The sequence below is a fragment of the Equus przewalskii genome, chromosome 17 (assembly GCF_037783145.1).
Source record: "Equus przewalskii isolate Varuska chromosome 17, EquPr2, whole genome shotgun sequence".
Taxonomy (NCBI): domain Eukaryota; kingdom Metazoa; phylum Chordata; class Mammalia; order Perissodactyla; family Equidae; genus Equus; species Equus przewalskii.
The window spans coordinates 51932330-51957409 of NC_091847.1; the positions used below are offsets into that span (position 1 = coordinate 51932330).

The 25080-nt window shown below is 42.4% G+C and overlaps 1 long non-coding RNA gene across 1 annotated transcript; it reads left to right on the forward strand.

The window, feature by feature from the left end:
* The first annotated feature begins 996 nt into the window (after positions 1–996).
* Positions 997–5467, forward strand: LOC139076709 (uncharacterized). Its single transcript, XR_011528597.1, has 2 exons — positions 997–1129; positions 4844–5467. It is a non-coding gene; the product is annotated as an uncharacterized lncRNA (long non-coding RNA).
* The last annotated feature ends 19613 nt before the right edge of the window (positions 5468–25080 follow it).

Genomic DNA, 25080 nt, shown 5'->3' on the forward strand with positions numbered 1-25080 from the left:
CCGCAAATTATATTTACCTTAATTTGAAAAAGATGAGGAAAGTATAGAGGAAAACTAAAGAAGAGGTAGAAATGGTTAGTTGGGTTTATAATCCATAATGATCATTATATGTAATCTTATCCTTCCAAGAAATGGTAGGTTGAAAAACTAACATGGCTCATATTTTAATATTAATGTTTTCTCTTAGTGGGCCTCCCCGTCTCGGGCCCACATGGCTCCATCCTGACTTTCTTCTATTGTCCTCTGTGGGCAATCAGGGCCTAGAAGTCTTTGTTTCTCTGATGAGGTTTTGTTTTCTGAATGGCAAGTTTAGACTTTAAATCTTCCACCTGAATTATTACAAGAGAGATTTGGTAATTAAGTTCTAACAAGATTTAAATGATATTAAAAACAGTCAGTTAAAAGGAAACACAGCCTTGGGCTTTGTTGTAAATTTGTATAATTATTTTTAGTCCTCTAGAGGATGCATAATTATGTTTCTGTATTTATAAAAATACTGCCTCTGAGGCACCAAGATGAGTTTTACAGTATGCTGATTTGCATATTAATGTTACTCTTTGTATGTCAAAATTTCTTTGGTTGAAAAAAAAGATTTTCTAGGAAATTTTCAAAGTAACCGCGAAGAGCATAAAGTCTTCTGATCTGTATGTCTGGCAAAACCACTGCTCAGGGAGAAAGTTTGAAAGTCCAAGGAAAAAACAAGCTTCAGAAAGCAGACATATAAGACTAAACTTCAAGTTTAATTTGCTCTTCACTTGGAAAGGGGTGGAGGGGCAGAGCCAGAAATAATAGCCAGTAACATTTATTAAGTACTGATTATTTGCTAAGTGAGGTCTAGTCACTTCTCATGCTTCATGCTGCGATCCTATGAGATAGATACTATTATTTTTCCCACTTCAAAGATGGAGAAACTGAGGCACAGAGAGATTAAGTTAATGGCTTATTGTAATTTAGGCAGTTTGATGCCAGGCTGTTAACCATTACAATGCTTTGTCTTCAGACGTGGGGAAGCACTAAGGGCCTCCTTCTGTTCTGATGGAGAAACCATTTTCCCGTGAAGCACGTGCAGGACTTCACCTCCTTCCTGCTGGGTCCACATGCAGTGTTGGGAACACCACACAACTCAGAGGTGCGTGCCCACTTTTCCCTGCATGCATTTTCTTATCTGTTTTATAAGCAAATATCCTCTCTGCCCCAGATTGTAAGCTCCTCCAGAGCAGGAGCTATGTTTCTTGTTTCCTTCTCCACTTTTCCCTGCTCTTAGCATTCAGAGTGAGAGGGATGGCTCGTTACAATGAAATCAAGGAGTGAGTTTGTCTAGGTCCATTAGGGCTGCAATAATAAAAGTGCCATAGACTGAGGGGCTTAAATCACAAACATTTGTTTCTCACAGTTCTGGAAGCTGGGAAGTTCAAGGTCAAGGTGCAGACAGATTCCTTCCGTGTCTGAAGCCCGCTCCCTGCTTCCTATACAGCTGTCTTCTTGCTGTGCTCACATAGCAGAAGGGGTGAGGGAGGTCTCTGGGGTCTCTTTTGTAAGGCCACAGATCCCATCCATGAGGGCTCCACCCTCATGACCTAATCACCTCGCAAAGGCCCCCACCTCCTAATATCATCGCCCTGGGGATTAGATAACAACGTATGAATTCTGAGAGGACACAAACATTCCATTGATAGTAGAGTCTTGGAAAACATCTGAGGTCTTTCTTCTATGATAGACTAGTTTTTTTTTTTTTATTGTGGCAGAATATATATAACATAAAATTTACCTTTTTAACCATACTTATATGTACAGTTCAGTGTCATTAAGTACACTCGCATTGTTTGTACAACCATTGTCACCATCCATCTCTAGAACTTTTCCATCTTCCCAAACTATAACTCCATATCCATTAAATAACAGTTCCCCGTTGCCCTGTCCTTCAGCTCTAGAAACCTCCATTACTTTCTGTCTCTATGAATTTGAGTACTCTAGGTACCTCACATAAGTGGAATGGTTAGTTTTAAACTGAAGGTAATTTTTACTTCAGATCAAATCTGGAGGATTTAATGAAGGAGGCATACACTTCTGTTCCCTTAAATTGTGCTCAGGCCATGAACAAGAAGTGGTTGGAGCAGGGAAAGGTCAGAAGGGTCTGTGGGGTGGGGGTTGGGGGTGGGGGGTGACCTGCTTTGTAGGCAGGGACACCAGTGTGTGGTCTGGGTTGAGGGGCAGACTGCACAACGTGTGGGAGAAGTGGGCGAGCTCAATGGCTCTTCTGAGGGACCCACTGTGGGAGAGATGCCCAGTGGTTCAGGGCTCCATGACTGCAGTATTCTCTAGAACTGATGTGCTTGGAGAGAGACATGTTTTAGCAATGGGTCAAGAGAAGGGTCTTGTTCACCTCACATGGACCTTGGGTCATGGTTTTGAAGCTGGATACCTGAGGGTTACTGTAAATATTCAATAAGATTACCTTTGACCTTGTTACAAAAAGGAGTTAATCTTGTCAATTTGCTGTATTCCTGTTTAACCTGGGGGGTAACTCAAGGGTCACAAGGATTTATGAGCTTGTTTTACAGAATAAATAGAACTCTTGAGGGTCACCAGATAACCACCACCCAGCTGCCATTGATGCCCAGAAGTCAGATTGCCCAGGGGCTTATCTGGAGTGAGAGAAACATGGATTTCCCCTTTGTTTCTCTGAAGCCCTCCTGCCGCACCCCTTAGCTCCCTAAAACCCCCTGCTTTCTTCTCTTGTTAAGGTGGGTTTGAGAGAACCCATGCTCCTGCCTTCTCATCTTGGCCAATTCCAATAAATCTTTCTCTGTCTCCAAGCACAGATGTCTCAGTGTTTGGCTTATGGCACATCAGGCACACGAACTTGAGGTTAAGAGGTTCAGTAACAGTTTATACATGTAATAAGGTGATTCTGGGTGAAATTTTACCTAACAATTTAAAAAATTATTCAAAGAGAGGAACTGGGATAAGCATGGTGATGCCCCACAGGTACTCAGCTGTAGAGCGTTATCTAGAACCCATTACTCTGGACTTTAGGAAAGATAGAGAAGTCGGCTGTTTCACAAGGCTAGACCACACCCCTGTGGGTGTTGAAGGAGTTTCCCCTCAAGGGAATAGATGCTCCATTCATCCAGGAAGAGGCTAATCCTGAGGGGGAAAAACAAATCAGGCCACTGGAGGTAGATCTCAGACAGCTAGAGGGAAGACAAGTGTTTCTCTCTCTGAAGGCAGGGGTCAGTTTGGTCCACATCCAAAGGCAGGGAGAGGTCTGGAGTTTTCTGGCCTTAAGGGGTAGACTGGGAATGAAGATGGGAATGAGGCAGTGAGGGGGCCTCTTAGAGACCCCAGGGTGGGTCTGAGAGACGTTTTAATGTTCTCTGCATTGGAGTTTTCCTTTTATTAATCCTTTTCATAAACTTCCATAAATTTAGCCTAGACAAAGGTTATGGCCTGGTCTCTGCAGTGCTCTGGGCAATTAGGAGAGAGCTGGCCCATCTTGGAGTGAAATTGTCAAGGAGAAAGCCAGTCCCCATTCCCCTCTAATCAGAGTAGAAGCAGTGGTGACAGCCATCGGCCATGGACAGCAAGGTTATGGGCAACTGAGACATCAGAGTGGAGGCCAGACAGGGAGGCCAGCATAGAGGACTGCAAGGGACCTGTTCTGCACACAGGTGAGGCAGCCTGGGACCCTGCTAGGAATGGCTGGGAAGTGCTTCCTGAGGGGTTAACTTATAGCTCAGTGGCCAACAGGGCCTGTGCCGTTATAATTTGGGTTATGCATATGTTCCCTCACTTGATGCTCCTGACAAAACTACCAGTTGGTTGGTTTATTGCTCTTTTACAGGGGAGCATAAAATGATCTAAAGAGGTCACAGAACTTGCTCAAAGTTACAGCTTCAAATAACACAGCAAGGGTCTTAACCCAGGTCTGACTCCCAACCCCAGGTCCTTTCCACTCTGTCACACTGTTGCTTTCAGGATCAAGGAGGTTGCAAATCTTGTATCTATCCTGGTAATTTTTAAGGGTGAGGTGAGGACTGAAAACTGGTCTCTGAGGAATCTAAATTTCTACCACATTGCTGTAGAACTACACAGCTTTAGGCTGGCGGGAATGCTCATAACCATTATTTGCTCTAGCTCCTTCCTGTCAAGGCTGAGGAACAGAGGCTGGCCAGAGCCACCCAGGGGTGGTTCCAGAACTATAACCAGAACTCTATTCGCAGTTCCTAATCCATTCCCTTTTATTATGTAATAAAAGAAAAGCATTCGATATTACTTTCATTTATCTTTGAGAAGCAACGTTGGTCTTTGATGTCCTCCGTTTCCGTGATCAACACCCCGTCCACATGAGGCACCTCTGCCTTCACGTCCTGCTTTCAGCTGGTTGTCATTTAACATCTAAAAGGAGATTGGCTAACAAGAAAAATATTAGCTCATAATACTTTTAACCCTTCAAATTCTCTTTATAGGAACCTTTGCTTTTCAACTGGAAGCTGTTAAGATTTTCTGAATCCAAGAAAATATACTTTATAATGAGAGAATTACGAGCAGTAGAGCAGTCTACTCTGGGCAGGGGGCCCTCCTATAATCGCACTCATCCATCTACTTCTAAGGTTGTGCTAGGGAGCAGGAAGACCTCTGCTCAGATCCCTAATTTTCTACTTATTCATTACTTATATGACCTTAGGAAAGTTACTGGACCTCCCTGACTCAGTAACCAGCTCTGTAAAAAATAGTATTAATAACATTCACCTCAGGGTAGTGAGAATTATATGAATGTGTTAGGTAACGTGCCTAAAATAGCTGCTTAATAAATGTTCCATTCCTTTCTCTTCTCTCTTAGAGCCCATGTGAAGGCCCTTTGTGAAGAGCTGTGCCTACTGCAAACCCATTTCTTAACCTACTTCCAGTCGTATCTTTCACCACATAACATTTTATTTCTTATTCGCCCAGGAGGAAATAGAAGTCTTGGGTTAGACAGAATGGCCTGGTTTATGGCTTAATTACACTGCCCCCTAGTGTGAGTTCCTGAGGATCTACCGCTGGGGTGACCATCCGTCCCAGTTTGCCCAACACTGAAGGGGTTTTCCAGGACAAGAGACTGCAGTGCTAACACAAGGAAAATCCACGGCAAATTGAGAGGAATTGGTCACCCCACCTACCACATCTGTGTCAAAGATATAGCCTTCACTGCTTTTCTAAGGATAAACACCCCTGGACGCCATACTTCTTTTCTTGGTGGGGAGGTGAGAACAGTGCTGATTCTGTGCCTGTGTAAACAAGGGAGACCTCACGCTAGCTGGCCTGGACAGGGCGAATGAACCTCAAGAAGAATTGCCAACCAGACATTTTCATTCCATCGAGCTGCCCCAAATTTTATTTTGGGTGTTTTACTTCTAGAAATCATCATCGGCATTATTTTTTGGCCATTTGGAGAGCAGCAAAGAATAAAGTTTTCCTAATCTAACTTTTCTGTACTATTTGGCTAACTTTCCTTTTCACGCAAAATTAAAATTTTGCTGTTAGATAGGATTCTAATCATTAGGGAAATGCAAATCAAAACTACAATGAGATACCACCTCACACACATTAGGATGGCTACTATCAAAAAAACTCAGAAAATAACAAGCGTTGGGGAAGATGGAGAGAAATTGGAACCCCTGTGCACTGTTGGTGAGAACGTAACATGGTACAGTTGCTATGGAAAACAGAAAGGCCGCTCCTCAAAAAATTAAAAATAGAATTGCTATATGATCCAGCAATTCTATTTCTGAGTCTATACCCAAAAGAACTGAAAGCAGGGTCTCGAGACATTTGTACACCCATATTCATAGCAGCGTTATTCACAATAGCTAAAGCGTGGAAGCACCCCAAGTGTCCACTGACAGATGAATGAATGAAATGTGGTGTATACATGCAATGGAAGATTATTCAGCCTCAGAAGGGAAGGACATTCTGACATATGCTATGGCATGAATGAACCTTGAGGACATTATGCTAACTGAAATGTCAATCACAAAAAAGATAAATATTACATCATTCCACTTCCATGAGGTACTCGGAGTAGTCAAAGTCATAGAGACAGACGGTAAAATGGTGATTTCTAGGGACTGAGGGGAGGGAAGAATGGGAGTTATTTTTTAAGAGATATAGAGCTTCAGTTTTACAAGATGAGAAGAGTTATGGAAGTGGATGGTGTGATGGTTGTACAACATTATGAATGTATTTAAAACCGCTGAACTGTACACTTAAAAATGGTTAAGATAGTAAATTTTATGCTATGTGTATTTTACCACAGTTAAAAAAAAAGGGAAAAAACTAGGTAGGATTGTTATATTACCAAAAAAATTCTATTGCCTGTGCTGTCTCCTCCAATTCTAGGCGGTCACCTCTTTTCGATCACGACAGTGGTGAATAACTTCTCATATTGCACGTGGGGAGATTTAGGTACAAAGGGGTCCACTTTGCGCCACTAGAGTCACTGCTAGGAAAATAGCTTCACTAGACTGATGGCTTCTTAAAGATGCTGGAGGAACTGAGGAATTGCTTAAAGACACTTGGCCTCTTTATAAATGACGTGGAAACTATCTGAGAGTCAATGGTTTCGAGTTTTTATAACTCATTTTCAATCCTTTCCATTTTCTGGGTCAATTCCCTGTTCAGACAGGCCAGTATGGGCAAGGCTGGAGAAAGGGAGAGCCTGGTCGAGGGGTAGCTATCCTCTCCTAAGTATTTCATGTCAGTGACTCCAGTAACTTTGTTGTGCTCCTGGGCACCAAGGCAAAGCAGATACTAATGCAAGAGTTCAATTGAGGAAAAGAAAGCACACTAGAAGTAGATGGTTTCGGCAAATTCTCAGCTGTCAATCTTTAAACAGTTCCTTTTTACACATACCCAACTAGGGGCCCCGATGTTGGACGGGTGGCCTCTATCATTTGCTGACTTCAAAGATTTGCATATATACAATTCCAATCATCAACAATAAAGATGAAGATACATAAAACGCTGTCAGGGATGGCTTGGATTTTTCAGAGATACATTACTAAGAAACTGATGTTCTGAGTTTGATTAATAACAGCAATCGTGTGAATGCTTCTGCACCCCCTTATTAAAACTGCTGACCTGGGTCTGGGAAACCAATCTATTTCAAACCACTCAGTGTTAGAAAAGTCTTTCCCAGCCCCAAGTAGGTCTCTGTCAAGCTTGCGTGATGCTCCATGTGCCCCAGGGCTATCTCTATTCTGGACAGTGCCATCTTGGAGTAATAGATCATTGGTGTCCTAGGCTTGGGTGATGCATTGCTCTGATGTGTCAGAACAACAGCTGGCCCAGTTTCTCTGTGCTGGGAGCCCAGCAACAGCTGACTGCTATGATGGATTACACACGTGGTGCTGCCTATTGCTATAATACATCAAGACACAGTACTGATTTGAAGGTGAATTAGTCAAAAGATGGAGTTCCTGCAAGCTCCAAACGCAAGAAAAGGAATCCTGTTTAATTATAGAATGAAAGACAAAGTAGCTGGCATGAGGCTTAGTGACTGCCAAATGCAGGGCTATTTCTAAGATATAATTCACATTAAGTGCACAGCATTACCAGATGAGGTTTGAGGGTTGCTATGCTTCCTCGAGGTGTGATTCACGTCCTCCATCAGCACACCACCCCCTCCAGAGCAGCTGGACTGCAGTTGGCACATACTTTTTCCATGTGTCTTTGCAGAGACTTTCTAAATCCAGCCCTGCTATAAACAACCAGAATTCCTCTGTCCTAAGTTCAACAACTCTTTCCATCTCTTTCTCTTTCCTTGTATTCCTCTGCTCCAAATCCACACAGAACAGAATGAAACTATGCAAGTGATGAAATCTGTGCCACTCTGCTTCACACGAGGTGGTTGAGCCCTTCGACATTCATTCACTCAATTATTCCTTCAATAAGTATTGATGGAGCATTGAATTTGTCCAGATGTTTCAATTGCATATAATTTTTAAAAAACTGCAGTGGTTAAAAATAAAGGACATTTGCTAGTTCACATAATGAGAAGTTCAGAAGAGGCAGTTCCAGAGTAGAATAGTGCAGTGGCTCAGTGACACTATCAAACATCCAGGTTCTTTCCACCTTTATGTTCTACCATCTGGCTTTTGTCTTTAGGCCTTTACCTTCACGGCCTGCAAGATGGCTGCTGCAGTTCCAGCCATCACATGTAGACATAATAACATTGAGCAGAGGAAGAGACAGAAGAAGGGACATTCCCTCAAATTCTTAAGAGTGAGAAAAGCTTTTTCAGAAGCCCACATCAGACTTCTGCTCAAGCCTCATTGGCCAGAATTGTGCCCTTTTACTGTGTTGAAACCATTACTGGTAAGGAGAATAAGGCCACCATGAAGAGGCTGGAGCCTGTCCATCCTGAAGGACATGGCTGCTCGGCAGAGAGTGAATAAAATTGAGGTTTTGAAAACAGGGAAGAAGATGAGTGGGCATTAGCTGTTCAAAGGGCAATTGATAGCATCAGCTATCGGCTTCTAGCTCTGAAGAACATATAAATCTTTCGTAAGATCCTGGGAGCCTCCAGAGGACAGATTGTGGTGGACAGAGTGATGTACCACTCAGATCCCCCTTCAGGAATAAAAACCTTATTCTACCATCTTCTCGACAGCTATCAGCTCTCTGCAGAAGAAAACTGCCTTGCTCAAGGTCATGCTCTTCTCAGGGTCAACCTGTATCCAATGACTGATCAACACAAGGATAGAAAGGCCTGGACCCCTGGTTCCACTTGGGACAACTCTGAAGGGCCCTCCCAGTTTCAGGGCTCCTGGTGACTAAGGACTTCCTTGTGCCTGTATCAATGAGACAGCTCAATGTCTGCTGCCCAGTCCTGCTTCCTCCCATCCAAGGATGTTGACCCCAAGAACACTGTCTATTAACTATCCTTCTTGCTGATCTCCATCTCAGAGTTTGCTTTTTGGAAAATCTGCAGTAAAGGTTTTCTGACCTCACCAGTCCCTTCAGACTCTAACTTGGACCTACCCAGGGAGGTGGTTGTTTTTCCATGCCAGACACTCAGTAATTTGGAGTTATCTCAAATAGGTAGCTGAGTCCTGGACTCACTGAAGAGTCTAATCTGCTAAGAAGACTCTCCTCAACCCCCAGTAATAGCAATTCTTTTTCATTTTAGCTTCCTAAGGAGGCATAAAATGCGACAACTCATTTGAACTTAGAGATTGGTCAGAATTATAGCTGTGTTTCTGTGTTGTTATGAGCAGAAGAGGATCAACAGATAGATTATTGCCAATGTGGCATGTTATGAAAGTGCTCTTATCCCTGCTACTCAAATCAGGGTCCACGGACCTGCAGCATCGCCATCACTGTGGAGCTTGTCAGAAATGCAGAAGCCAGGCCACAGCCCCAGATCCACGAACCAGAATCTGCATTTTAACACGTGAGTCACACGCACTAGTCTCTTCTCCTCCTGCCTGCAGCTAAGCCAAAATGTTTTCCCCATTTAGTTACCACATGCCCCAAATTTCTATTATTATGGTTATTACTCTTGGGTTTGGTTACTTTAAAAATATTACCAGTGCTCTGAGGGGCTAACATATGCATTCACTAGCACTTTAATAGGAATTAGTTTATGTTATTACAGGTACCATAAGCTTCTTGTGCACTGACTCTGTGCAGGGCCCTACATTTTGTCAGACTTTTCTCTGCCTCAGGAGCGTCAAAAGCCAGTTGACCACCTGATGAAGAAGAAAGGGGCTAGACAAGAGTCCAGAGGGCAGAAAGGTGATGTGGGATGTTCCAAAGTCAAACTACACAATTTCCCTCAAGGCCAGAAAAGCATTTGACGCTTCTCATTCGTTAAATCTGCAGGTGTGAACTCCTAACCACAAGCACCTCTTGGCCCATGAGGGCCTTCAGCTTTCTGCTGGTTTGACCATCAAGACATATCGAAGGAAGCAGATCTTGGACCGAGTACTCACTGACCCCTTGCTTCAGGGAAGGCATCCAAGGGTATCTCTCTGGCAAGGGAAACCGGTAAAGTAACTGCAGTTCAGCTCTGCAAGGAATAGTAAACATTTAACACAGAAGCGGAGCAACCCTGTCGCTGCCAGCTATTTATCAGGATGACAATGCTGGCGTCTGGAATGGAGCCCCGGCCCTGCCCCACCACGAGGAGATAGAGGAGTGCTAATGCAGGAAGGTCAGGCTGAGGGCATTGGACACCTGCCAGAGGGAGGCAGGTGCCGGAGGGCTCCAGGAAGAATCTCTAGGAACCCCAGCAGTGTCAATGAGGAAGTGGCCAGTCACAGGTACCAGAAATCTCCTGCCAACTCAAGGCTCACAGGGACATATGCCACTGTGAAGAGCCAGTGTATTTCTGGGGCTCCTCACCTCTTGGTATCCTTGGATTTTGAGTCTTGATTCTTGGATCCTTTCTGTACCTCCAATGAATGGTAATACCAATGCTGAAAGTAAGTCACTTTGTCTTGGTTTCCTCATTTGTAAAATAGGGATAACAAATTTCATTGTAATGTAAAGTTCTAAAAAGGCAAAATATTAGGAAGGAATTGAAAAATTATGATGTAAGGTGTTATTTTTCCATTAGTAGTAAGGAAATTAGCAGGGCAGGCAGCAAGGAAAGAGGCTTATTGTTGGTAAGGTAGGAAGTAGTAACTTTAATCCCTAATCGAGGGACCCCAAACATTGCAGTATCTGAGGAGCACAGAGGTAAGTCAGGGGCCCAGGCGCCTTCTATCTTACTGGTCCACCTTTCATTGTACATTGCCTTCACCAGCATGTCCGTGATGGCCTACTTCTACATCTAGCCAATGTGGAGAAAGAGGGAAGGACATGCTCTTTCTTTTTAAGGGCTTAGTCTGTAAATTGCATTCACCAGTTCCGCTCACATCTCATTGGCCAGAACTTACTCGCGTGGCCATCTTTACCTGCAAGAGAGGATGAGAAATGTCTTTTTTCTCTAGGTGAGAAAATGAAAGGTGCATCAAAAATGAGAGGTTCTCTGATGTGAAGAGAGAACAGGAAAAGTGATATTGGGGGGCAGAGAGCAGCTGCTGCCACATGCAGTACACTTCAGAATAAGGAGACTGTATGAGAAACAACCACAGAGGGAAGAAAAGCATATCCTCCTCCACATTCCTTTCTTTCAATAGCTCCTAACTAGAACCCAAATCTGGGTGACAGGCCTCTCTTTTATTTTGAGTCCAAATAAATTCCTTGGCAGAATTCGTTCCTTTCTATGTTTAGAATGGTGGAAAAACCCTACTCTTCTAACACAATGTTAACATCAAAGTAAGATTATTTCTAAATGGTGAGTGAAAAATTCCCAGGGGACAGGACAAGATGCTCTTAGAACTGAATTGGTAGTCAATGAGCTTGCTTGAGAATTGGAAAGCAACTGCTACCTCTTCCTCTTTTAATTGCTCTCTGAAGGAGGAAAATGGAAACAAGTGCTTGTTTCCTTAAGTTCATTGCTTGAGCAATAAGCATGTTACAAGACTGATAGACACTATTCTTGAGTTACAAGACTCTAAACTTGGCGTATGGTTTGTGGTCCATACAAAAGCCAACAGTCCTGGTAAGAGACTTTCTGGGGAGTGGCAATCTGGGGAATCTGACACTTGTCTGTGAGCAAGCGAAGGCGGTAGGATTAACACGGAGGTTCTAAAGAAGATATTGACAATTAGCTTTGAGACAGATGTCACTTACATTGCTGTGCACAACAGGGAGAATGATACAAAACAACATGATTAATAACCAACAGGGTCTGAATCACTAGGGGCCTTTACACACACTTCATAAAGACGAACAAAAGCTTTCCCTGTAAGTAATGCAGATTTAGCGGTGAATGTTACTTGTGCGTCCTTAGCTGCAGCAACACATTGCTTTATTGTTGTCAGAGATTTTGCAGGGGAGATGAAGCAGGGGGAGAAACAAAAGAGATACAGAACGAGGCAGATGAATATTAGAGTTTTTATGTTTGGTTCATAAAGACACAGCGCATATGGGTCAAGCATGGAAGTATGCAAAGTAAGGATAAGGACGCTGGGTTATTGGCAGGGAGGGAGACAAGATGGCAATTATTGAAGCTATTTCATCCTCTCTGGCTATCTTTTAGGGCACCATTCTGAATACTAAATGAATTTCCATAAGACACCCATAGTTTTTCCTGCTTCTCATCAGCTTATATTGTATAAGTCAGGGGACTCATGAAGAATAAATAATACACGAAGGTAAAAAAACAATTATTGTGGAAACAACAAAAAACCATAGGTCATTTGATGAATTTCCAGGGGAATGATAGAAATGGGTTGCGCCTGAGCCCTTAATCATCCTTCCTGTTGTATCTCTCATCACTGAGCAGCGTCTTGCCTTAAGAGTCAGTCTTGCTTATATGACTATTTGGGGATTTGGTCTTAGCCCTTCCTATCTTTCCGAGGTTGAACACACACACAAAATTTAACATGAACATAAAGACTCTAGGAGGATGGGGGTGGGGCGCTGCTTCTCTTGCTTCCCTAGGAGAAGATAGGCTGATAAAATAGATGCAAACATTCCCAAGGGTTCTCCATCCCTCTTTACTCCTTTCCCTCCTCCTGTAGGGAAAGGGCATTAACATGTGTCAGGCTCTGGGGAGATGGAGTTGAATAAGCTTTCGTTTGTGGCCTCAGTGTGCTCAGGCAAATGGAGAAGACAGACCTATAAACAAACAAATTACAATATCCTGAGTGACGGGCAGAAGGAACCATATACAGAATGTTCTGAAAGCACGAAAGATAGATTGACAGAATGGCTGAACTAACTGTGCCTGGGAGTGACATCTGGCAGAATTTTAAAGTCCAAGCAGGAATTTTCTGGGTAACTAAGGAGTGAGAGGCCCCTTCTGGGAAGAAGGAACAGCAAGTAAAAAGGTTTAGAAGCTTGAAACAGCAAGAAGCATTTATTGAGCATCAGATGGGTCAGTGTGAATCCAGGCAGGACACGAATGGGAGAGAAGTTGAAAATGAGGCTGGAAAGGGATCTTGACCTCTGCTAAGGAGACTGCTTTTTTGTGTTTTTAAACAAATCTTAGGGGCCAGCCCAGTGGTGCAGCTGTTAAGGTTTGCGATCTCCACTTCGGCGGCCCAGGGTTCAGGGGTTCGGATTCTGGCACAGACCTACGCACTGCTTACCAGACCACGCTGTGGGCATCCCACATCTAAAAAACAGAAGAAGATGGGTTAGCTCAGGGCCAATCTTTCTCAGCAAAAATAGGAGGATTGGTGGCGGATGTTAGCTCAGGGTTAATCTCCTCCCAACCCCCCAAAATATATATATATATATAAAATCTTGTAGGTGATAGGATCGTGGGGAGGGAGAAGGTAGGGCTGACAGAGTCTCTGAGCAATGTGTGTGTTGGGGGGGGTGCTGCTGCTCACTTCCCACCTCATCCCACTGGGGAGCACAGCAAACCATAGGAGGGGAGTCTTAAGGGCAGAGAGGTGTGATAGTGGCAAACAGTTTGGAGTTCTGGAGAGAGAAGTAGGTGACCACTGGCCTACTGACTCAGAGAGCAGTTGCCGGATACATTATTCAGTGTCTAGCAGGAAGTGGAATCCATTCCAGAAGGTTCAGGAAAAGAGACTTATATAAAGGGACTACCTTAGAGGTGTGAGTGGGCAAGGGATATTGAGGTACTCGGAGACTAGCCACAGTAGGAACTACCCCTGGGGCTGAAGAGGTGAGGGAAGATTGCCATTGCCAGAGCCCCGTGAGGGCAGAGGCTGCCCGGAGAAGCTGTAGTTGTGGAAAGACAGAATTACTGCCAGAGACGTGACTCAGAGATATGACTCCCGGGATGGGGTAGGGGGAGAAAACCCCATCTGTCTCTTCTCCAGGCCTTTGATTCCCTCCTGGTGCCTCCACTGGCCAAACCCAACCAGAAGCAGCTGATAAGAAAGTCCAGGTGATGGACTTCACAGAGTCCTCCGCCCAGAGCCAAGAGAAGGGCAAAGAAGGGTGAGGAATGGAGCTGGGTAGGGACTGGGGGCAAATAGAGAATACACAGTTCATAGCTTACCTGCTCTTTTCCCCAAAGACCCTTGGGGATGGGGAATTGACCCTGAGGACCATCTTGGCCTGTTTCATTTGTCCCCCATTAAGCTCATACAATATCTGTTTTAAATCTTTTTGTTTGACAGACCCCTTTGAGAATCTGATGAAAATAATAGGCCCTCTTCCGAAGAAAAAGACAATCACATATGGATGAGATTTGCATTCAATTTATACATCCTCTAGGACCTTGCTCCTCCAAGGGTGATCCACAGACCAGTAGACTCACCCTCACCTGGGAGTTTAGAAATGCAGGCTCTTGGGCCCCATCCCAAGCCCTCTGAAGCAGAATCCGCATTTTAGTGACATTCTCAGGTGAATTATAAGCACGTTCAAGTTTGAGAAGCACTGCGCTGGAAGTCAACAGAACCCAGCTTCATCATGGTTGGTTGAGTGGATGTGGATACATCAGTTAGGATGTAGGTTCAGCTGCAAAGAAAAGAAAACCCAACTAAACACTAGCTTAAGCAAAAGAGAGGTTTGATTTTTGTCATGTAACATGAAATGTAGAGATAAGTCAGTTCAGGGCTGGCGTCACAATTGCCTCACTCCCCATCTGTATTTCGGCTCAGCCATCTTTAGTGTGTGGCTTTTGTCCCCGTGGCTGTCAGATGGGTCCTAGGCCTCCAGGCATCATCTTTGCATTCTGGCAAAGGGCAAAAGAGTGAAGTGAGCAAACCACTGAGCCCTTGTCAAGATCTTCCTCCCGGAAGCTTCTTCTGGCCGTGATTTGATATGCCTGCCTTTCTAGCTGCAAGAGAGGCTGTGAGATAGAGTTCTTTTTTAACCCTCAAATAAAATGGGAGTTATGTTAGCAAGAAAGGAGAAAATTAACATTGAGAAGGCAATTATCCAAATCTGTCATTGTATGTAATAATGAAAAGAATTAGTTCTCAACATCTCCCTCGTTCCGTCTCTCGTCACTGGTGGACATCTATTACATGTATTCTGCACTTTGGAATCTCTTTTTGTAAAATAAAGTGAATTCAGAACTCTTAGCAGAGGGTAAAATAGAATTATAGAAAAAGAGAGGTGGGAACTAAAGTTAAAAACTGATCAATTCGGGCTCCAGTTACTCAGAATTGGTAGTAATTTCTTTAGGTACTAGAACTGAGATACACTTTTGTCCCATAAAGAAATAACTGCGTAAATAAACCTAAGAAGACAGAGACTACCTTAGATGTCCTAAAGAAATTGTGCCAAAACTTCATTTGTATGGACATTTGTGTGTTTTTCTGGAAAGAAAGGCTACAGCTTTCATTAGACTGTCTTCAGTTAAAAGTCCCTGATTTAGAATTATTATTTACAAACAAATGACATATTAATTGCATATCTGCGTTACTGGGTTCTTGATTCAGATACTCTGAGTTCTCTGAGCCCATTCAGGCTAGTTCATACTTCTTAAAAAGAATAAGTCCAATTTTTTTTTTAAATTCCGTATTTAACATTCTTCACTAATTTGGAGAGGGTTTTTGCAATTAATCTAAATTAGTGATTTTTACTGGATTCAAGCAGCCAACTTCCCTAGAATGTTTGAACTGTTTGCTCTGGCAAGGGGGGTACAGTATTGACTTAAATATCAGCCAGCTAAAGAGAACTGAATTCTAAGGAGACATGAGACTTGGATTAATGTTCTGGATTCTGAAAGAAAACTTTTTTATTGCCTAATGCCCTCAGAATACCTTCAGTCTTCTAGAGATCTCCGTGCAGAGACTTTTGAGAGCGGTTAGGGTCTCGCTTGGAAGGCTTTTCTTCTCTGTGGACTCGGAGCTCCCAGCAGGACCCAAGGGAATCCTGGGCACAGGCTCAGCAGACAGATGCTGTCAGAACAGGACTCTGCATCCAGGACTCAGAAACAAGCTGTAGACACCCAGCTCTGGGAGCTGGAAGGACTAGCCATCACAAAATCATGAGACTCTGGGCAGTAGGTGTGTTCTGAGATACACGTGGATTGTTACCATTCTGTACTTTATTTTGCCATCTTCTCTGACTAGGAATATACAGAAACACTTGACTGGCGGCTGCACCTTGGTTAGTATGTACTGGCCATTCATTCAGGTAACATTCACTCAGCACCAACTATGTTGTTTTCCCTCTGTTTGAGACTGGTAGAAGGAGGAGCAGATACAAAGAGCAAGGAGGAACGGTTCCTGCCTTCAAGAGACGTATGTATACGTAACTGGTCATGACAGGAGGTGTACACTACGTGCTTAAGATTTCGAGGATCTGTAAAGGTTCTCCCTACTCCCCTGCAAAACTGCTCTGATGCTGAATACATAAAACACAAAGCTGTGAGATTTTGATTCTGCTTTCTAGTTTATAGATACGTTGGAAAGAAAGATAGAGCCAATATTTAACCCCCATTTGTAACAGCTAGTTATAAAGAACATCTACCAAATATTTACCAAAGTATTTTTTCAAATCTAAGTTGTCAACATCAAGTTTGTGCAGCCCGTGTAAGTCCACAATATCAATGCTTATTTCGACTGTGTTTGGACAGCTGGATTACAGTTTTTGAGAACAATGTTATCTTGCTTCTGTAAAAGCACTTCTTGTATTGACTAAACGTACCCATTCCCACAAGTCGGTATATGCTCATCAGGATTATTAATACTCACATCACGTTACCTTCTTCACCACACTTTTGGGAAGCAGCCCTCCTAATAACAAGGGCTGCCATGTTATATGCTAGTCAGACTTTCCGGCTTGATCCGTCCTGTTTCCAAGGCGTCTGTGGTGTTATTGGCATGTTAATTATTACAGCAAATGATAAAATGTGCAAAATGTTACCCCCCTTCTTAATGACATAAATAAATGAAGCAATTAATTTTACACAATGAAAACAAGCAATACAATAACTTACAAATTTGGAGTTATATCATTATTACATCAAATTGCAAAATGGAAACATGTAATTTCAAAAGGCTCATAAGTAAAAATGGAAACACAGCTGATGCCGAGTCAGCTTGTGGGCTGCAAAATAATGTGGGGCTTGCACAGTGTGGAACAGTCAACATCTTTAGATACATCAGGCCACGTATGATTCAGAAACTACAAATCTTCCTAGAACTGAGCCATCCCGAGGATCCAAGCCATTGCATACTGTAATAAAAAACAAACAAACTTTTCTTCTTGTTTTCCTTCACATGTTAGTTTGGTATTCCAGCAGCTATGTTCTTAGGATCCTCATTTCCATTATCCGCAGTTGCAAAAGCTGGAAGCCTGTGATTGATCTTGTAACTTCAATATCTAGAGAGAGAGATGGAGGGAGGCACATTTCCGGGGAAAGCTGACAACAGTTTTTAAAATGAAATGTGTATCCACCAAGCCTGACATCCTATATTGCCCACCATCTTTGAAACCGTCAGTTTCAGGGCTGACATTTGGTTCTGTGTGTTTGTTTTGGTGAGTGAGAAAGTAATACAGATTTTCTTTGACATCTTGTGCAATTTTACAAGTATTCAGGGCACACTCTCTACTTTGCATGGAGAATGTATTTGCACAGTTGTCAGAATGACGGACAGTGGAGCGAGTGACAGGACGGAGCGCTGATCTTTGCTTGTTATTACATACAATAGCCTGGTAGGAATCGTGATGTGTTGGTGAGACAAACTGTGTCCCATTCTGGAACATATTAAGTTTGTCTCCAGGACACACATGACTTCGCTGGGGTGTCGAACCTCATTCATAATAGATGCTAATCTTTTCAGGGCTGACTGATGACAGCACTTCCTGCCCTTCACGGAATTAGAGCTGGGTTTTATCAAAGGACTCAAACTGCCTGCTAATTAGACTAATTCCCTTCATCATGAATTATTTATTTCCATTGGTAACCGATCACTGTGACATTAATGGGTTCTGCTCAACTTGGTTTCCTACTAATACACACTAGGAGTTAAATGTTTAAAAATTTTTGATATTTCACTTCAGGTCAAGTGTATCTTTGGCTCATATTTGACAGATTTGATGAAGCTTCGATGGTTATATTTTAGTTACAAACAAAACGGGACAAAGTTCCAGATTTGGTTTAAGTAGGAAAGCAAATCCATTTCTTCCTCTGCTCAGTTGTCTCTTAGTTAGAAAACATTGTCTTATCCTAGGGCATGCTATCTGTGCTGCGTAGTGTTTTATCAAGGTCAAACCATCACGTAAAAGTGATGGAGATCCTCTTTAGGGTAACAGTATTTCAAAGTTGAACTAGATAGAATGTCAGCTAGTAAAGTTGAAGTGATGCTTAATTCAATTAATATCTGTTGATAAAAATCAGAGTGCAATATCTTGTTTCCCTATTTGTAAAATGAAGAATGCACTTTTAAAAAATAGAATTTTCAGATCTGGCCCAATGGTGTACTTCCTTGTTAACGTCTGAGGTTGTACAGATCAGTGTGTCTCAAAGCGCGATCCAGGCACCGCCTGTACCCTGAAAGTGCTTGTTAAAATGCAGATTCCTGGGCCATATGCAAGGTGTGTTAGAATCTCTGAGAATGGGATCCCCGAATTGGCATTATTAACAGGCACCCCATGTGAAGATTATTGACATTAGCTATCCCCAAAAACCCTATAAATAATCAATATTTTATTAGAAATACTGAATCATCTCATCAACTAGTGACAGGACACTGCTCTACAAGAATAGTATTGGTTTTCTGGAATTGGCTCCTGCAGCAGTTTCATCAATGCACGTCAAATGCACATCATCTCTATTGACTGATAAGGCAGGTCATCAGTTAGGTCTGTGAAGGACAGACGTCAATGTCGAGGCATCGCACCTTCTCAGAGGACACGTGAAGAAGGTGTCAAAATAGAGGCGTAAACAGCTGCCACTGGGCAGGGTAATGAGTATCGGGGGGAAGCCTTGCTGCACGCACACATCGAGGCCCTTACTTGTGCTAGGAAGTTTAACTGCTAAATATTGAATTTTGGAAGGTGGTAAAAGAGAAGTAAAAACAAGGCAGTATAACGAATAGTAACTAAAGATGAGGTGACAACATTGACCAAAGGCATTATGTAGTCCACAACGCCATGAGGCAAAATCACAAATAACGGGTTCTGTTCCCAAGCAAAGGTTGGTTTTCACATGAGTCCCAGATGCCAAGTGTCTCAAATGACATTATCTGTGTGAGCAGAAAGCAATGCTTTCAAAAGAGTCGGGGTAAATATAAAGAACAATCAGTTACGCACGCTCATTAACGCCTAGTCAATTTGATCATACTTCTATTTTGAAGCATAAGTAATCTACTCTTTCAGATTTTCCAAGGAAAGTGGTACTATTGCATAACGTGAGTGTTTTAATCCTCAAAGACACACGAGTGGCCGGCCCCACGACCAAGTGGTTAATTTTGCACGCTCCGCTTTGGCGGCCCAGGGTTTCACCGGTTCGGATCCTGGGCACGGACATGGCACCGCTCGTCAGGCCACGCTGACGTGGCGTCCCAGAGCACAACCAAGACGACCCACAGCTACAGTATACACCTATGTCCTGGGGGCTCTGGGGAGAAGAAGAAGAAGGAAAAAGACAAGACTGGCAACAAATGTTAGCTCAGGGCCAATCTTTAAAAAAAAAAAAAGACGCCTGAGATCTATGTAACCAAGAAAGCGAGATTATACTGATTTGATTTTTAGCCACATGGTACACTACATTATTGTTGTCGGGAATACATATTCATTCGTTAAACTATTTATGAAGTACTTACTAGGTTTTAGGTACTTATATCTGATGAAACTAGACTTACAAAACTACACATGGAAAGACTATGGATTGATGAAGAGTTTATAGATGTTTTCTGAACCATTTATGTGTGCAAGTGGCTCATTCTACCTGAAACCATATTTTTCTACTTAAGAAAAAACTGGGAAACATGAGGCTATTAGTGAAATGGAGAAGCGTTTTTTGTTTGTTTTTCTTTTTTTTTCTCATGGAAATAGATGACTTCAGCTTGGATTTTCACACACTCGCACTTATTCACATATGTTTAGATGAACCTTGAATTTCTCTTTCTGTCTTACGTCTGTCCTTAAGTACTGCGGTTTTACTCATCTCGTCGATCTGAACTTGTTAACTTACTAAACCGTTTCCCCCTTTCCTCTGCCTCCCTTTTCATTTCCTCTACAAGGAACATTGCAGCTGGAATGATTTTAGCTTGAGAATTTCATTCATGTGTTAATATTTGGTATTGAACAGATCCTACCCTTGAACCTTCTACAAGTCACAGTATCATTTAATAAATCTCAAAAATAAAGATTTTCCTCAGGAAAAAAGATATTAGAGAGTTCTGACTGAGATGGCGGAAGTATCCCATGAGATGCTGGCCTGATTGCATCTTGTTGGTCCTCACATCATTGGAGATCACTATTGAGAGGACTTCTTAAAGATATTTTATCTTGCACATACTACATGCTTAATGAATGGTTATTAAATTGAGTCAAAGTTTCCAATAGCTTCAGCAAATCATTGTTCCAGCTTCTCCTTGTCTACGTCTAGAGGTTCTGCCTGACCCTCAAAGAACTCTTTTATTGATTTTAAATTGTAATTTCTTACTTAAAAATCATTGCTAAAGTGCTGTTGAAAAGAGTGACCAAAGGAAGACAGTGGGATAAGCTCTGACAGCTGAAAGGCAAATCAGCTTGCAGCCCTGTGAGGAAGCCGGGGTGTCATGGAGACTTCAGACCCCCAGAGCTGGAGATAGTAACTGTGATCGCATATGGCACAGTCTTCCACATTCCACTCCTGGGCAAAATAATGCGATCTAGCAGTTGGTGAATTTGGGGACATTTGGGCCACCCATGCAAGCACCCCTGAATATTCTTTGACATATTTGTGGGACGGAAAGCCTAAAAATGATAAACTTCTTGCTGGTCAAGTAACTGGAGGTTTAGAGTATTGAATGAGAAATTGATTATATTAATTTTTGGCTTAAACATTGAGAGGAATTTTGCAGCGTCATTTCCCCTGGTAACTAAATTATTTAAGCACTGTGGGATACTTAACTACAAGTAGTAACAAAGCCTAATTCAAAAAATTAAATCATCATAAATACAAAGAATAGACGGTACCAAACTTACTGAAACATGAAATATTGGGAGAAAAACAACTATATTAGGAATGTGCTAAGCCCATGTAATCATCCTGACACCAAACATACTCCTATATCTACTCTAAAGATCATGTTCCTTAAACCAAAGTTTTCCAAAAGTATTCCAAGGAAGACCGATTTCTTAAGATACGAATAGCTAATCTGTAAAAAATGTTGCATGGCCAAATACATTTGGGAAATGTTATGATAACTTTCAAATTTTTAAAAATTCCTTGAACTTCTGTTTCTTTCCAGGATGGAGGCATTAGGACCAGATTTACCTTTCCACCATAAATGTAGAAAACTGGACAAATTCTGTGAAACAACTATTTTCAGACACTGGACCGAGGCTGTGACTCCTGAGAGATGGGAAACAAATAGTATGAGCCCCACTATCACCCTGGTTTCTGCTTTTTTCCAGACCACAGCCCAGGAAGCAGAATTCCAAGTAGTGCACAAGAGGCTCACTGAATTAAAGAGAAGGAGAATGGGAGGCTCAGGAGCTTGGAAGTTGCAGGTCACAATTCTGAAGAAGAGGGCGCTATGCAGGAATAGAGCTACATAAATTTTCATGGACGAGCCCTTAACTCTTTGCTGATTATTAGGTTGTGTGTGCATGGGGTGAAGGTCCACGAGGCAAGGCAAAAATACAATCAGGGACTTGAACATTCGCAAGGGCAGGGAGAGGTTTAAAATCCAGCCAGCCAGAGTGGAGAGTCCTCACTGGTCACCCAGGGCATTCAGTGGAGACACAGGGGGTCATGCCTTAAAAGTAAGACTGAACAACCACTGGAATAAAACTAAAGAAGATGTGTGATGGCAAAGCTAAAAAACACATCTGGAAGGTATCAAGCTGAAAAGCAAGTACCTTCATTGCTTACCAAAATAAAGCCTGATGTTCTTTAAAGGGAAACAAACAAAAATCAAGACATTCAAAAACCTAACATTCATAACATCTGTAATCCAATTTAAAAAATCATCAGACACGCCATAAAGCAGGAAAATGTAACCCATAACCAGGAGAAAAACCAGTCAATACGTACAGACTAGTTCTATAGATAGAATTAGCAGAAAAGAATACTAAAACAGCTATAACAAATATGTTCAAGTAGTTAAAAGCATGAACATAATGAGGAGAGAATGAAAGACAAAAAGAATCAAATGAAACTTCTAGAGATTAAAAATACAGTATCTAAAAAGAAAAATTTAGTGTGTGGAATTAACATAAGATTAGTCACTGAAGAAGAAAAGATCAGTGAACTTGAAGACATAGGGACAGAATCTAAACAAACTGAAATTTACAGAGAAAAATCACTGAAAACCAACCAAACAAAAAACAGAGCAGGAGTGACTTGCAGGATAATATTAAGCAATTTATAATACATATGATTAGAATCCCAGAAGAGGAGAGAAAAGAAGTGGAACAGTAATTTATTTTAATAGATAATGGCTAAAAAATTCCAAATTTGATTAAAACTATGAACTCTTGGGTAAAAGAAGTTCAATGAACTCCAAGCAGGAGACTCTCTCTCTCTCTCTCTCTCTCTCTTTCTCTCTCTCTCTCCATCGCCCTGTCTCTCTCCCTCTTCCTCCCAATCTCTTTCCCTGACTCTCTCTCTCATATCCTACAGCATATCATAGTCAAATTCTTGCTGACCACTGAGTAGATCAGGTAGAAAGGAAAGCCTGGAAGTTTGAGATCTACACTTGCTGTGTGGTGGTCTTCAGGCCCACCCCTGGCTACCTAACACTCTCCACACTCCTTCCTGCAAGGAGTGCTTGTAAACCACTGAGTACTGGGGTCTTTTTTGTCACAGCAGAGGGCGAGCACATGCACGAAAATAAACCTGTCTTCAGGAGCATCAGGGCCCGTGAAGCAGAACAGGCCTACCCGAAGTCAGACAGTGGGCGTCCCGGAGGTCCCAGACCATCTGCTGTTCTTGTCCTGTTCACTAATTCTCATGGAATTCTGTTTTGTTTTTTTCAGAGAACTCAGGACATCTTCTGAAAGCAGTTGCCATATTTTAGCCCATTTCCATGGGCAGGGGTAGAAGGAAGGCAAGAAGAGTTTGGAGATCCTGGAGGAGCGGGATGTGGATTAAGGAAGTAGGGCAAACACAACAGCAGGGTTCATTATTTAGGAGGCAGCCATGTGTGGCAGTAAGAGTGGCCTCAGAAGTAGCCAGACCCGGCTCTGTCTCTCACATCTGTGAGATATTTGGCAAGTTGCTTATTTTCTGAGCATTGGTTTCCTTATTTATAAATCAGGGATAAAAATATATACCTTATTTGTATATCCTAAACACAGTAGGCACTACACACACACACACATTTATCTATACACTTTCACCTCATTTACTTAATGAAATAATATATGTAAAATGCCTATTATTCCTAGGACATAGTAAGTGCACAGTAAACCAGAGCTGCCATCATTTCCAAAGTCACCGCAATGGTTTAAAATAATGAAGCCCTGGTCTGTGGGCATAGAGTGCCTTCTATCATAGGAGGGGTTCTGAAAGACTCTGAGGGGAGCTCTTTTAAAACTTTTGCTTAGGGGAGAAGAAGGGAGGAGAAAGAATTTAAAATTGCAGAGCTCTCTTCAAGGAAAACTGCAAGATATTCGACATTGTTTTCATAAGCAATCTGGTCGCACTTGGACCTTCTGGGAGATATCAGTGACTTCTTTATAGTGTTCGTATCATTCTATGGGTCTAATAGAAACCAGCCCATTTTCTCTTAAAATCAGATGCTCCTCTGCTCCCGTGTAATGGTGTCCCCTGAAGAGAAACGCATCATTTAGAGCTCTCTATACGTTCTGTAGCCTGCACAGCTTTCTAAATATAGTAGCCAGATGATTACTTAATTTAGCTAGAAACGGCAGATTGTTGACAAAGAGTCCCTGCTGAGTTCCAACGCCTTGAAAAGCGGCTTTTATAAAGCAAATCATATCTGAAGAAATGACTAATAATGCCACTTGCTTCATATAGTGACATAATATTTAGGTCTGTCACTGGAGTATAATTGCCTTATTTTTACAATGTTAGTGCTCTATTGATAAATATAGATTACCTGGAACAAGTCAGTCCTGCTGCAGGGGGCAAAGCAGTTGCAAAGAGTGGAGCTTTCAGACGAGGAAACTCTCTCATCCTCAGACCCACCATCTGTTCTCCGATACTCGGTTACTCAAGTGATGTACACTCAGTTTATATATAGGATCAATTCATACAGCGTCATTTCATGGACTCACAATTTAATAAATGTTAGATAAAGAAACAGAAGCAATTGGTTTCATATAACCAGAGATGCGAAGGGATCTGAAAATATAAATCTTGTTGTCATTTTGCTACTTGGTCATAGTGTGTGGAGGGAGTGGTAGGTATGAGAATTGACATGGTCCCTACCATCTCCTACCTCTAGGAAGACTATGTGCTCCCTTGGACTTCCTTTCTCCTGGATTTAGGCGTTATTCTTGATGAGAGTGTGCATCAGCTCTCAGGAGGATAGGAATGTAGTAGAGCGAAGAGAGCCCTACTCCAACTGTTTAAGCAAAAAGAGAATTTATTGGCTGATAGACCTGAATAGTCCAGGTGTTCAGACAATCAAATCCATCTGGATGTCTCTCTCCACCTCTCAGGTCTGCTTTCCTTATAGGTGGTTCCTCCACATGGATACGAGACCCCCGTGGGTAGCACCCTTACAGCTCGAGGCCCTGACATCTAAACAGACACTGTAAATTGCCTGATTGGACCAAGGCAGATAATGAAAGAGCTGTGTGCTCCGACCAGAGAGTGCTTGATTCGTCTCCCACAACTGTTTCTGCTGAACAGTGCTTTGAGGTTATGCCATCAGCTACGCTGGCGTGTTTCCCAAAATCTGTCTTGGAGGCTCTCTGTAGCAC